Source organism: Macadamia integrifolia, unplaced genomic scaffold (assembly GCF_013358625.1).
Source record: "Macadamia integrifolia cultivar HAES 741 unplaced genomic scaffold, SCU_Mint_v3 scaffold_210A, whole genome shotgun sequence".
Lineage (NCBI taxonomy): Eukaryota > Viridiplantae > Streptophyta > Magnoliopsida > Proteales > Proteaceae > Macadamia > Macadamia integrifolia.
This window is the reverse complement of record NW_024870643.1, coordinates 318,678-332,058: the sequence shown is the minus strand read 5'-3', so window position 1 is coordinate 332,058 and position 13,381 is coordinate 318,678. Positions and strand designations below refer to the sequence as shown.

General features: G+C 51.6%; 1 protein-coding gene across 4 annotated transcripts in view; it reads left to right on the top strand.

Annotated features, from left to right (window-relative positions):
• LOC122071326 overlaps positions 1 to 13,381 on the top strand; it is a 66,092-nt gene that overhangs the window by 6,390 nt on the left and 46,321 nt on the right. The gene's annotated exons all lie outside the window — the stretch shown is intronic.

Genomic DNA, 13,381 nt, shown 5'->3' with positions numbered 1-13,381 from the left:
TGTGAAGCTTCTCTGGTTTCTGTCAAGAGGTCCAAATTTGCCCGGAGTCCTTTGTCATTTTCGTCTTCGTTGTAGTACCGAATCCGATGTGTAATAGCCCCTATCTCCACTGGGAGTACAGCTTCAGTGCCGTATGTTAACATGAAGGGTGTTTCTCCGGTAGCTAACCTCTCAGTGGTGCGGTAGGCCCAGAGAATGTGGTACAACTCGTCTGCCCATAGTCCTTTGGCATCATCTAGCCTCTTTTTTATCCCTTGGAGTAACGTACGGTTGGTTACTTCTGTTTGTCCATTGGTCGAGGGATACCCGACGGAGGTTTTCCGGTGATTGATGCCGAGGGCTTCACAGAACGCGTCGAAAGTTGGATTGGCGAACTGAGTGCCATTATCCGTAACCACGATCTGGGGGATTCCGAATCTGTATACCACCGCCCTCTGGAAGAAGTCCCTTATGTTCTTTTCTGTTATCGTTGCTAGGGCTTCGGCTTCCGCCCACTTCGTGAAATAGTCGACTGCCACCACCACAAACTTCCTTTGCCTCGTGGCCAAGGGGAACGGGCCTAAGATGTCCATCCCCCACATGGCGAACGGTACTGGGCTGGATAAGGACGACAGCTCGGTGGAATGTAGCCTAGGCACGGGGGCGAACATCTGGCACTTGACGCATTTCCTGACCAGTGCTTCCGCGTCCTTCCTCATTGTCGGCCAGTACAGGCCCTGCCTTAGTACTTTGTGAGCCAGGGCCCGGGCTCCAAGGTGTTGGCCACATATCCCTTCATGCACTTCCCGGAGCGCGTACTCGCCGTCGGACGAATCCAGGCACTTGAGGTACGGTGAGGTAAACCCTATCTTGTACAGCATGTCATCCTTCAGAAAAAAGCGTGCCGACCTCATTCTTACCTTTCTTGCTTCGTCCTTGTTCTCTGGGAGCTTCCCCTCCTTGAGGTATTCCATTATGGCGTCCATCCAGCTTCGGCCGTTTTCACCTACGGGTAACACCTCGTGGGGTTTCTCGATGCTTGGCTGTGGTAGTACTTCGAAATACACCGCTCGCCCAAGTTCCGCGAAGTCGGAAGTGGCCAGCTGCGACAATGCGTCTGCGCTAGCATTCTCTTCTCGTGACACTTGCTTTACCTCAAATTCCTTGAAAACCGCTGACCTTTCTCGCACTGTGTTCAAGTATTCGGCCATCCTCTGCTCTTTGGCCTCATATTCGCCATTCACTTGTCTCACCACGAGTTGGGAGTCGCTATTCACTACTAGTTCCTTCACCATCAAAGCCCGAGCCAGATTAATTCTGGCTATTATCGCTTCGTACTCCGCTTCGTTGTTGGAGGCGTCGAAGTCGAATCGCAGGGCGCACTCTACTTTGAAGCCTTCGGGGCTTACCAGCACAATTCCAGCGCCACTTCCATCACTGTTGGAAGCCCCATCCACATACAGTGTCCAAGCCTCATCTGCTCGTCCCTCGGCGGATTCCTGCGGGTCATCGGGAATCGTCGCCTCCGCTATGAAGTCTGCGAGGGCCTGTGCTTTAATTGCGGTTCTCGGCTTGTACTGGATGTCGAACTCTCCCAACTCTATGGCCCAATTTACTAGACGATCGGACATATCTGGCCGTTGCAGTATTTTCTTCAGAGGCTGGTCGGTGAGTACGCATATTGTATGTGACTGAAAATATGGCCTCAGCTTTCTTGCCGCCGTCACGAGGGCGTACGCCACTTTTTCCGCCTTTCGATATCTTGTCTCGGCATCTAAAAGGGTTCGGCTAACATAGTATATTGGCCGTTGTTGTTTTCCTTCCTCTTTCGTCAATACGGCGCTTACAGCAACCGTCGATACAGCAAGGTACAGCTGTAGGATATCTCCGGTGTTCGGCTTTGTCAGCAGTGGGGGTGCGGCCAAGTACTCCTTCAATTGCTCGAAAGATTTTTCGCACTCCTCCGTCCACTCGAACCTTTTAGCCCCTTTCAGAGCCTTGAAGAAAGGAAGGCATCTATCAGCAGACCGAGACATAAATCTTCCGAGGGCAGCTACCCGACCCGTCAGCTCCTGGACTTGCTTTACATTCTGGGGTGACCTCATGTCCCGAATGGCTTGTATCTTGACTGGGTTGGCTTCGATTCCTCTTTCTGAAACGATGAAGCCAAGAAACTTCCCCGAGGCTACTCCGAAGGCACATTTTGCCGGGTTAAGCTTCATGCCGTACCGTCGTAGCACTTGGAACGCCTCTTCCAAGTCTTGGATATGTCTTTCCGCCTTCAGGCTTTTCACGAGCATGTCATCCACGTACACTTCCATGGTCTTGCCAATCAGCCCTTTAAAAACTTTGTTCACCAACCTCTGATAGGTGGCCCCCGCATTCTTTAGTCCGAAAGGCATGACCTCATAGCAGTACAACCCTCCTTCAGTTATGAAGGAGGTTTTCGGGACGTCAGCCCCGGCCATTTTGATTTGGTTGTACCCCGAATATGCATCCATGAAACTCAGTGCCTCGTATCCCGCCGTGGCGTCGATGAGCAGGTCTATCTTCGGTAGGGGGTATGCATCTTTGGGGCAGGCCTTATTCAGGTCGGTGAAGTCGATGCAGATCCTCCACTTCCCGTTCGCCTTCGGGACCATCACCACGTTCGATATCCACTCCGGGTAATGAATCTCACGGATGAACCGGGCCTTCAGTAACTTTTCTACTTCCTCATCTATCTTCTTCTGCCTTTCTGGGGCGAACGTTCTCTTCCTCTGCTGCACCGGCTTCTTCATTGGGCTGACGTTCAGGTGATGTTCTATTACCTCTCGGTCAATCCCGGGCATGTCCGATGCCGACCAGGCGAATACGTCAATGTTGCTCCGTAGGAATGAGATGAGCCTTTCTTGTTGCGGCCTTGGCATGGTAGCCCCAATCTGAAATTGCCGAGTGTCATCTCCTTCCTCAGCTTCAACTTGCACCAAGTCTTCGGCCGGCTCTCCCCGTTGATAACTGGCATCATCACGTAAATCCTCTATTGGGAGCGTCTCACCCGCCTTTTCTTTTCCCCAGAGAGTAGTGGCGTAACATCTTCGGGATGTCTCCTGATCACCCCGACACTCCCCGACGCCATTCTTGGTTGGGAACTTCATTTTGAGATGGGGGGTGGAGACGATGGCCTTTAACAGATTCAACCCGACTCTTCCTAGTATGGCATTATACGCTGATGTAATGCTCACTACCAGGAAGTTGATCATCACCGTCGCTTGGCGATCTCCGGTGCCAGCTCGAACCGGCAGCTCTATCGACCCTTCCACCTTCACCGGGGCGCCAGAGAATCCTTGCAGTGGGTGTTCGACCTTTTTTAACTTTCCTTCGTCGAGCCCCATCTTCCGGAAAGCTTCGAGGAACAGGATATCAGCTGAGCTGCCGTTATCCACCAGGATCCTCTTTACTTTGCAATCTCCTATAGTCATGGCGATGACCAAGGCATCGTCATGCGGGGTCTGTACCCCTTCCAGATCATCGTCTGAAAAGGAGATGACCGTCCCCGTCTTTGCCTTCTTGTTCGACCATTCTGCCACATGTACGCTCCTCGCGTAGGCCTTCGCCTTCCTGGCAGAGACCGAACTCTCTCCTGCGGCCGGGCCTCCACAAATGGTTGCTATAACTCTTGTTGGGCTCTTGTTCTCCTCTCGAGGTCGGTGTCCATCTTCCTCTGGTGTTTGGTTCCTCCGCTGTTCTTGATTTCTTCTGCGGGCGAGCCCCCCTCTTTCATACCGACCTCCACCGTCTCTCCGACGGTTATCTCTCCGGCCATTGCCTTCTGGAGCCAGCTCTTTCTCCCGGTCTACAAATCTGCCTAAGTATCCCCTTCTGATCATTCCTTCTATCTCCCCCTTGAGATGCCAACAGTCCTCGGTGTCATGGCCGTGGTCTCTGTGGAAGTGGCAGTATCTATCCACATTGCGTCTTTCGGGATGTCGCCCCATCTTTCCTAGCCACTTCATGGCCCTGGCATCTGGAGAATCTTTTATCTGCATTAACACCTCTGTTCGTCTTCGGTTCAGAGGTGCATAGCTCTCAAACTTCCTCGACGGACTGGGGGCCCGACTGCGCTCGGACTTTCGTCTTTTTTCTTCGTCGGTGGGTTTATCATCAACCCTCAAGGGCCTCTTCCTCGCCGCCTTCCTTTCGACTTCTTCATCTGCCTGGAGGGTTTCCTCCATCTGGATATACTTATCGCATCGCGCCCTCAGCTCGGTCAGATCTCTAGGCGTATGCTTCGCCAGGGACCTCTTCAATTCCTTGTCCTTGACGCCACCCAGCAGGGCCGTGAACTCCTTCGGGTCTAGGCCCCTGATCGTGATCTTTTCTTGTTGGAATCGCTTCATGTAATTCCGCAGCGATTCCCCTTCTTGCTGTTTGACGTTGGTTAGGTTCAACGTAGTCTTCTGGAGGGGCTGGCTACTAGAGAACCCCTTCACGAAGAAGTAACTCAGGTCACTGAAGCTGTGGATCGACTTCGTCGGTAGTCGGTTATACCACAGCCTCGCCGCTCCCCTGAACGTCAATGGAAGGGCCCGACACATAATATTTTCCGAGACGCGATGGAATTGCATGGCGACCTTAAAGCCTTCCAAGTGATCGACGGGGTCCCCCGACCCGTCATAGGTGTCGTACTTGGGCAGGCGGAAACCGACTGGGAGCGGGTCCCTCATGACCTCGTCAGCTAAGGCCGTATCATTGGTAAGGTCGGGCTCGCGGTTCCCTGTCTGGTTTTCTGCCACCTTTCTGATCTCGTCTTTCAGGTCTAAGATCATCCTCTTTAATCCCGAGTCCTCGGACCTCTGTTTGTCCCCTTGGTGCTGATCCCCATGCGGGTCTCTTGCGTTGCGTCGCGTCCTACTTCGGGGCGCGGGACTCTCTCTTGCTCGGCTTCGAGGATCACGGCCGGCCCTCGTTGATCCCGTACTGCTTCGGTCTTCTTCTCGAGCCCTCTCGAACTGGACGTGCGTCCCTGGGGGTGCTCCGCCGGTCTTATGGGAGACAGCTTTGGAGACCTCCCTCATAGTCTCTGCCATCCGGTTGTATTTGTTCTGGAGGTCTTCGAACTGCTGCCTTGTCACGTACTCCTGGGCCGCGGGAGGCTGATGGTCGCTGCCTTCCCGTACTGAATATCCAGCCGACCGCTGGTATCTGACGGACACTTCCCGATCATCATGACCTCTTTCTCGTCCAGTCTCCGCCGAGGGAGGAAGCTCCCCTGAAGGTTCTTCCCCCATGTCTACGTTGGACATCGCTCTCGTCCTTCTTCGGTTGTAGGTTCTTCCCACCATTACCGTCGTTCCCACAGACGGCGCCAATCTGTTGCTGCCAAAAACCCCGCTAGTCCAACCTACACAAACACAGACGACGGAGGCCCGGAACTTTGTCCGGGGTTAGTCCTCCGACGCTCAAGTCAGGGTCGGCCGCACAGTTCAATAAGGGAGTAATGGTGAGGGTGTTAGAGCTTACCTTCCCCTTTCTTCCGTGCCTTCTTATATAGCTCTTTGGCCTTAGGGTTTTTCCCCCTTCGGCCTTTTTAGAGTCCTTCTCGAATACGTCCAACCTTCTGGGGGGAATATTCCCCCCATGCAGACGACGTGATCCCGCATGATTCTGCGGGCGTGCCTCGGTGACTGCGCGTGCTCGAGTGTGAGTGGTCTCTTGGACCCTTCGTCTGGCGGTGGACACGTGTCCCAGAGACGACACGTGTCATGGCCCCCACCGAGGGGTTATTGGCCGCAACAAGAAAGGCTCATCTCATTCCTACGGAGCAACATTGACGTATTCGCCTGGTCGGCGTCGGACATGCCCGGGATTGACCGAGAGGTAATAGAACATCACCTGAACGTCAGCCCAATGAAGAAGCCGGTGCAGCAGAGGAAGAGAACGTTCGCCCCAGAAAGGCAGAAGAAGATAGATGAGGAAGTAGAAAAGTTACTGAAGGCCCGGTTCATCCGTGAGATTCATTACCCGGAGTGGATATCGAACGTGGTGATGGTCCCGAAGGCAAACGGGAAGTGGAGGATCTGCATCGACTTCACCGACCTGAATAGGGCCTGCCCCAAAGATGCATACCCCCTACCGAAGATAGACCTGCTCATCGACGCCACGGCGGGATACGAGGCACTGAGTTTCATGGATGCATATTCGGGGTACAACCAAATCAAAATGGCCGAGGCTGACGTCCCGAAAACCTCCTTCATAACTGAAGGAGGGTTGTACTGCTATGAGGTCATGCCTTTCGGACTAAAGAATGCGGGGGCCACCTATCAGAGGTTGGTGAACAAAGTTTTTAAAGGGCTGATTGGCAAGACCATGGAAGTGTACGTGGATGACATGCTGGTGAAAAGCCTGAAGGCGGAAAGACATATCCAAGACTTGGAAGAGGCGTTCCAAGTGCTACGACGGTACGGCATGAAGCTGAACCCGGCAAAATGTGCCTTCGGAGTAGCCTCGGGGAAGTTTCTTGGCTTCATCGTTTCAGAAAGAGGAATCGAAGCCAACCCAGTCAAGATACAAGCCATTCGGGACATGAGGTCACCCCAGAATGTAAAGCAAGTCCAGGAGCTGACGGGTCGGGTAGCTGCCCTCGGAAGATTTATGTCTCGGTCTGCTGATAGATGCCTTCCTTTCTTCAAGGCTCTGAAAGGGGCTAAAAGGTTCGAGTGGACGGAGGAGTGCGAAAAATCTTTCGAGCAATTGAAGGAGTACTTGGCCGCACCCCCACTGCTGACAAAGCCGAACACCGGAGATATTCTACAGCTGTACCTTGCTGTATCGACGGTTGCTGTAAGCGCCGTATTGACGAAAGAGGAAGGAAAGCAACAACGGCCAATATACTATGTCAGCCGAACCCTCTTAGATGCCGAGACAAGATATCGAAAGGCGGAAAAAGTGGCGTACGCCCTCGTGACGGCGGCAAGAAAGCTGAGGCCATATTTTCAGTCACATACAATATGCGTACTCACCGACCAGCCTCTGAAGAAAATACTGCAACGGCCAGATATGTCCGGTCGTCTAGTAAATTGGGCCATAGAGTTGGGAGAGTTCGACATCCAGTACAAGCCGAGAACCGCAATTAAAGCACAGGCCCTCGCAGACTTCATAGCGGAGACGACGATTCCCGATGACCCGCAGGAATCCGCTGAGGGACGAGCAGATGAGGCTTGGACGCTGTATGTGGATGGGGCTTCCAACAGTGATGGAAGTGGCGCGGGAATTGTGCTGGTAAGCCCCGAAGGCTTCAAAGTAGAGTGCGCCCTGCGGTTCGACTTCGACGCCTCCAACAACGAAGCGGAGTACGAAGCAATAATAGCCGGAATTAATCTGGCTCGGGCTTTGATGGTGAAGGAACTAGTAGTGAATAGCGACTCCCAACTCGTGGTGCGACAAGTGAATGGCGAATATGAGGCCAAAGAGCAGAGGATGGCCGAATACTTGAACACGGTGCGAGAAAGGTCAGCGGTTTTCAAGGAATTTGAGGTAAAGCAGGTGTCACGAGAAGAGAATGCTAGCGCTGACGCACTGTCGCAGCTGGCCACTTCCGACTTCGCGGAACTTGGGCGAGCGGTGTATTTCGAAGTACTACCACAGCCAAGCATCGAGAAACCCCACGAGGTGTTACCCGTAGGTGAAAACGGCCGAAGCTGGATGGACGCCATAATGGAATACCTCAAGGAGGGGAAGCTCCCAGAGAACAAGGACGAAGCAAGAAAAGTAAGAATGAGGTCGGCACGTTTTTTCCTGAAGGATGACACGCTGTACAAGATAGGGTTTACCTCACCGTACCTCAAGTGCCTGGATTCGTCCGACGGCGAGTACGCGCTCCGGGAAGTGCATGAAGGGATATGTGGCCAACACCTTGGAGCCCGGGCCCTGGCTCACAAAGTACTAAGGCAGGGCCTGTACTGGCCGACAATGAGGAAGGACGCAGAAGCACTGGTCAGAAAGTGCGTCAAGTGCCAGATGTTCGCCCCCGTGCCTAGGCTACATTCTACCAAGCTGTCGTCCTTATCTAGCCCAGTACCGTTCGCCATGTGGGGGATGGACATCTTAGGTCCGTTCCCCTTGGCCACGAGACAAAGGAAGTTTGTGGTGGTAGCAGTCGACTATTTCACGAAGTGGGCGGAAGCCGAAGCCCTAGCAACGATAACAGAAAAGAACATAAGGGACTTCTTCCAGAGAGCGGTGGTATACAGATTCGGAATCCCCCAGGTCGTGGTTACGGATAATGGCACTCAGTTCGCCAATCCAACTTTCGACGCGTTCTGTGAAGCCCTCGGCATCAATCACCGGAAAACCTCCGTCGGATATCCCTCGACCAATGGACAAACAGAAGTAACCAACCGTACTTTACTCCAAGGGATAAAAAAGAGGCTAGATGATGCCAAAGGACTATGGGCAGACGAGTTGTACCACATTCTCTGGGCCTACCGCACCACTGAGAGGTTAGCTACCGGAGAAACACCCTTCATGTTAACATACGGCACTGAAGCTGTACTCCCAGTGGAGATAGGGGCTATTACCCATCGGATTCGGTATTACAACGAATACGAAAATGACGAAGGACTCCGGGCAAATTTGGACCTCTTGGCAGAAACTAGAGAAGCTTCACAGGAAAGGGTGGCCGCCTACCAACGGAGGATCGCCAGGCACTACAACACCAAAGTCCGGAAGAACGAGTTTAGGCAGGGCGACCTTGTCCTCAGAAGGGCGGAAGTGTCGGACCCAAGGCATCAAGGGAAGCTAGACCCAAGCTGGGAAGGCCCCTACAGAGTCTCGAGGGTAATACGACCAGGGTCCTACCACCTAGAGACTACGGGGGGAGTAAGGGTACCCCGATCGTGGAACTCAGATAATCTAAGAAAATTCCACCAGTAGTAAAGTGGCTCTGTTAGTTTTTTTCCCGTCTGTAGTTCTTTGCAATTATTGCTCTTCTGAACCTTTTAAATTGTAATTCATCTTGAAATCCGCAAGATTTAATTCATGATAATACGAGAGCTGGTTTACGGCAAGTGAGGATCCTCCAGGCTGATTACCTCTAACCTTGAGGAACGGATGACTGAAGGTCCACACCTTGGAGGCTCAATCACCCCTTCGGCTCGGAGTTCGGCCATAGCCGAATAGACCTGACCGAAGGGGTACCATCTAGCAGACCCTTCGGCTGGAGCCGAGGGTATCTTCGGTGATTCGGTGATCCTGATTGTTGGGTCTTCGACCCCATCTAACAGACCCTTCGGCTTGAGCCGAGGGTATCTTCGGTGAACCCCTCGACCTTCGGTGAACCCTTCGGCTCGAGCCGAGAAGGAAAACACTTGGTAAAATATTGCTAGTAATAACAGGGTCGGCCTTCGTCCGACTTACTGACAGGTCGACCCTCGGTGAAGACCTAGATTCATGAGATTGACAAACCCTTCGGCTGGAGCCATCGAATGGACCACCTTCGGCCAAGGCCCAGATTCATGAGATTGACAAACCCTTCGGCTGGAGCCGAGAGGGAAAACACGTAAAACATTGCTAGTGATTACAGGGTCGGCCTTCGTCTGACTTGCTAACAGGTCGACCCTCGGCCAAGTCTCGGGGCCATGCGCCTATTGACAACTAGGGTTTCGGCCCTCTGCAACTACTTACGAACCAAAAATCATTAGACGGACAGTTGGAAAAAGAACGGCTGAATTCATAAAGCACGAAGGCAAAAGTTACATATGAAGCCCGAAGGCGAAAGACTACACTAAAGCCCGAAGGCTAGTTACATATGAAGCACGAAGGCTAAAGACTACAAAAAAGCCCGAAGGCTAAAGACTACAAAAAAGCCCGAAGGCTAGTTACATGGCAAGTGGGGTAGCCTGCGCTGATGGCCGAGGCGACCTTAAGGAGCATCTGTCGGGTTCACTGCCTCGTCTTCGGCTGGGAGTGCCTCCTGGTCCGAACCCCCACGACCAGGGGTCGGAGGGACTTCCCTTTGCAGCTGGATCTCACCTTCCTCGCTGCCGCCTCGACCGTCGGCGTCGGCAACCTCGGTGGTCGAAGGCACCACCTCCACATCGTCGTCCTCAAAGATGAGGCCGCTGTCTGCAAAGGAAACCCCAGGGTAGCGCCCGAGGACCCAGTCTCGGACCTCGGTAGCGCCCATGGTGTACCCTGGGGCGATGGCGTTCGTGATCTCCTCCTTGAAGGCCTCCTTGTACAGGCACAGCTCCTCGGGGTTCCGATAGCTGGCTCGGTCAGAGGGTTTAGGCAGACGGAGCTCGAAAGCATCCGAGACACCGAAGGAGGCCCTTAGCTCCTCCAGTTCTGGTTCGTCCATCGTGGAGACGATCTTAAGGGCCTCAACTTCTAAGGGCTCCTGTGTCTGGGCTCGGGCGTCGAGCACCCTCTCCCTAAACTCCTCACCGTTGGAGCCACCCTTGGACCCCGACGGTGTGGCCGCTGACGATGAGTCGCGGGAGGAGGGAGAGTCGGTGGAATCCGAGGACATCCCTCGGACTTCCCCAGGACTCCTGTACCTACGTCTCGGTCTTGACCTCTCGCGGGACGATGGGCTGTAGCCCGACGAGGAAGACATCACTTACTTGTTGCTAAGCTAAGGAAGAAGAGGACGAGGCTAGAAGGGGATCCGAGGCCGAAGGTGAGCTCTCCGAAGGGAAAAAAAGAAAGGTTGCCCCACAAATGGCCCCCCACATTATATAGATGGAAGAATGACGGTACGACTTCCGAGCATTAATGGCACGCCACGTCAGGGTACGAAGCCTCGAGGTTTGCGCCCGAGCGGACCTAGCAGGCCTAGCAGGCGATCTCTCCTTCGGTTGGGAGTTCGGCCAAAGCCGAACGGACCTGACCGAAGGTCCCTCCTTCGGTTGGGAGTTCGGCCAAAGCCGAACGGACCTGACCGAGGGTCCCTCCTTCGGTTGGGAGTTCGGCCAAAGCCGAACGGACCTGACCGAGGGTCCCTCCCTCGACAGGGGGCTTGGCAAAGCCGAACAGACCTGACCGAGGGTCTGTCCTTCGGTTGGGAGCTCGGCCAGAGACGAACGGAACTAGCCAAAGGTCCCTCCCTCGGCAGGGGGCTCAGCAAAGTCGATCCGAAGCGGTCAAAGGTCCCTCTCGATCGACCCCAAACCTTGGACACTGGTAATGCCAAGGCCGAAAGAACAAGTCAACCAAAGAAGATGGTTACTCCCACAGGAAGAAGCTCCTAGTGGAAGTAAGGGGGCTCCTGATATAGCCAAAATAACCCCTCGGTGGGGGCCATGACACGTGTCGCCTCTGAGACACGTGTCCACCGCCAGACGAAGGTTCCAAGAGACCACTCACACACACTCGAGCACGCGCAATCACCGAGGCACGCCCGCAGAATCATGCGGGATCACGTCGTCTGCATGAGGGGAATATTCCCCCCAGAAGGTTGGACGTATTCGGGTAGGACTCTAAGAAGGCCGAAGGGGGAAAAACCCTAAGGCCAAAGAGCTATATAAGAAGGCACGGAAGAAAGGGGAAGGTAAGCTCTAACACCCTCACCATTACTCCCTTATTGAACTGTGCGGCCGACCCTGACTTGAGCGTCGGAGGACTAACCCCGGACAAAGTTCCGGGCCTCCGTCGTCTGTTTTTGTGTAGGTTGGATCAGCGGGGTTTTTGGCAGCAACATTTAGTATGATTTTGTAATGGAAACATTGGAACCTTGATTTTAGCGTAAAATTCCCTCATGGAAATTAAAATGGTGGCTTGAAGTTCAAATTTGGATTGAGTTTCCCTTGAGCCACTATGAAGTAGGAATTGCTTCACTAATTGTGATCATTACGCTTGGATGGTGCTTAGAATTAGTGAAGGATATTTCAAACATCCAACAAATAAAGCGAAATAATTATAATAATATTCGTTGTTTAACACTTCTCCAAGGGATGAAGGAAAACTTTCCCATTTAAAATGTATGCAAACCCACATTGTCTTAAGGTGAAATGAGTTGCAACAAAACAAATTCATGGGAAATTTTGTATTTCCAAAAAGATTTCACAAGAAAACTAATACCAGTTAGGTAGGTTTCTTATACTTCTTTTTTTTTTTTTTTTTTTATAAGATTATCCCAGTGTTCTTAACGGAATGACTTCCACATTTGGCGTCTATTCCTCTAGGTATCAGACTTTTTGCGTTGTACCTTTTAAGGTATTTTTGACCTTTAAGGTATTTTTACCTTAAAAAAAAGACCTTTAGGATATTTATTTTTTTTTTTTAAGGTGAAATGTTTCTCATTTCATTTGAGTGATGTTAAAGTGTTAGCATTTAGCAATACTTATAAAGAGGGACAATTTTTAGAGTAATTTACACCCCCTCCCCTGTATTTTGCTTTTATTTCAACCCTTTCTCCTGTGTTTTTAAATATTCTGCGGACCTCCCCTGTATTTTGACAAATTTGACAAAAAATGTGACTCCGTTATATTATGTCTATTAAGATTTCAAAATATTTTTTTAATATCCAAATCACCCTTGTAAAATATAAATAGACCATTATACCCATTAAGATGAGTGAAGAACTCATTTTTACTTTTGTTTCTCACTTGCAAGTAGACTGAGGCTGAAGTAGCGACGAGTGACGAGCGTCAACCAGTGCCTTGAGTGACGGATGGCGCAGCAATTGAAGGCTGCGCAGTTCACAGCGAACCGCTCTTCTCAAAATACATTCAACAAGGGAGAGCGGTAGCTCGACGAAATAATTTTTTTTTTTTTCAAAACCTATTAAAAGTATCGTACAAAGTCTAACGACTATCACCAGTCTATCCCATGGAAGAGGAATAAAATATTTAAAAAATTAAGAAGAAAATCTTTGGCATTTGAATTTAAAATGAGAGAAACGATAGCACTCTGGTCCAGCAAACCATCAAATGTAAAAGAAGCCGGCAGGCATTATTATGTTAACAAAGATCTTTTACGTCATCCTTCAACTAATAGAGACAAATCTGAATTTTCAGTAAGAGTTGGGGCAACATAATTGAATCACCACAAAATAAAGTGAGTGAGAGAGAGAGAGAGAGAGAGAGAGAGAGAGAGATAAAAGAGTTACCTTGTAGGCTTCCTAATTATGAGAGAAATAGAATCGTAGGAAGACGCTGATACTCTTTGCGTATTGACGGGAGAATTCACAACGATTGGAGAGAGATTCAGAGTGGTTGTAATTGTCCCTGCAGTCATCACTACTGCCTTCAGTATGGATGGCTTCCCCTTTGCTCCATCCCTCTGCGGTCGACTTAGAATAGCTACTGACCCTTGAGGAACACCTCCCCGCGTCAGGGAAGAGAGAGAGGGAATTGCAGGTGGAGGTCCTAAGGGAAGAGTAGGAAATATGAGCAAGAGAATGCGACCATAAGGATCGCGT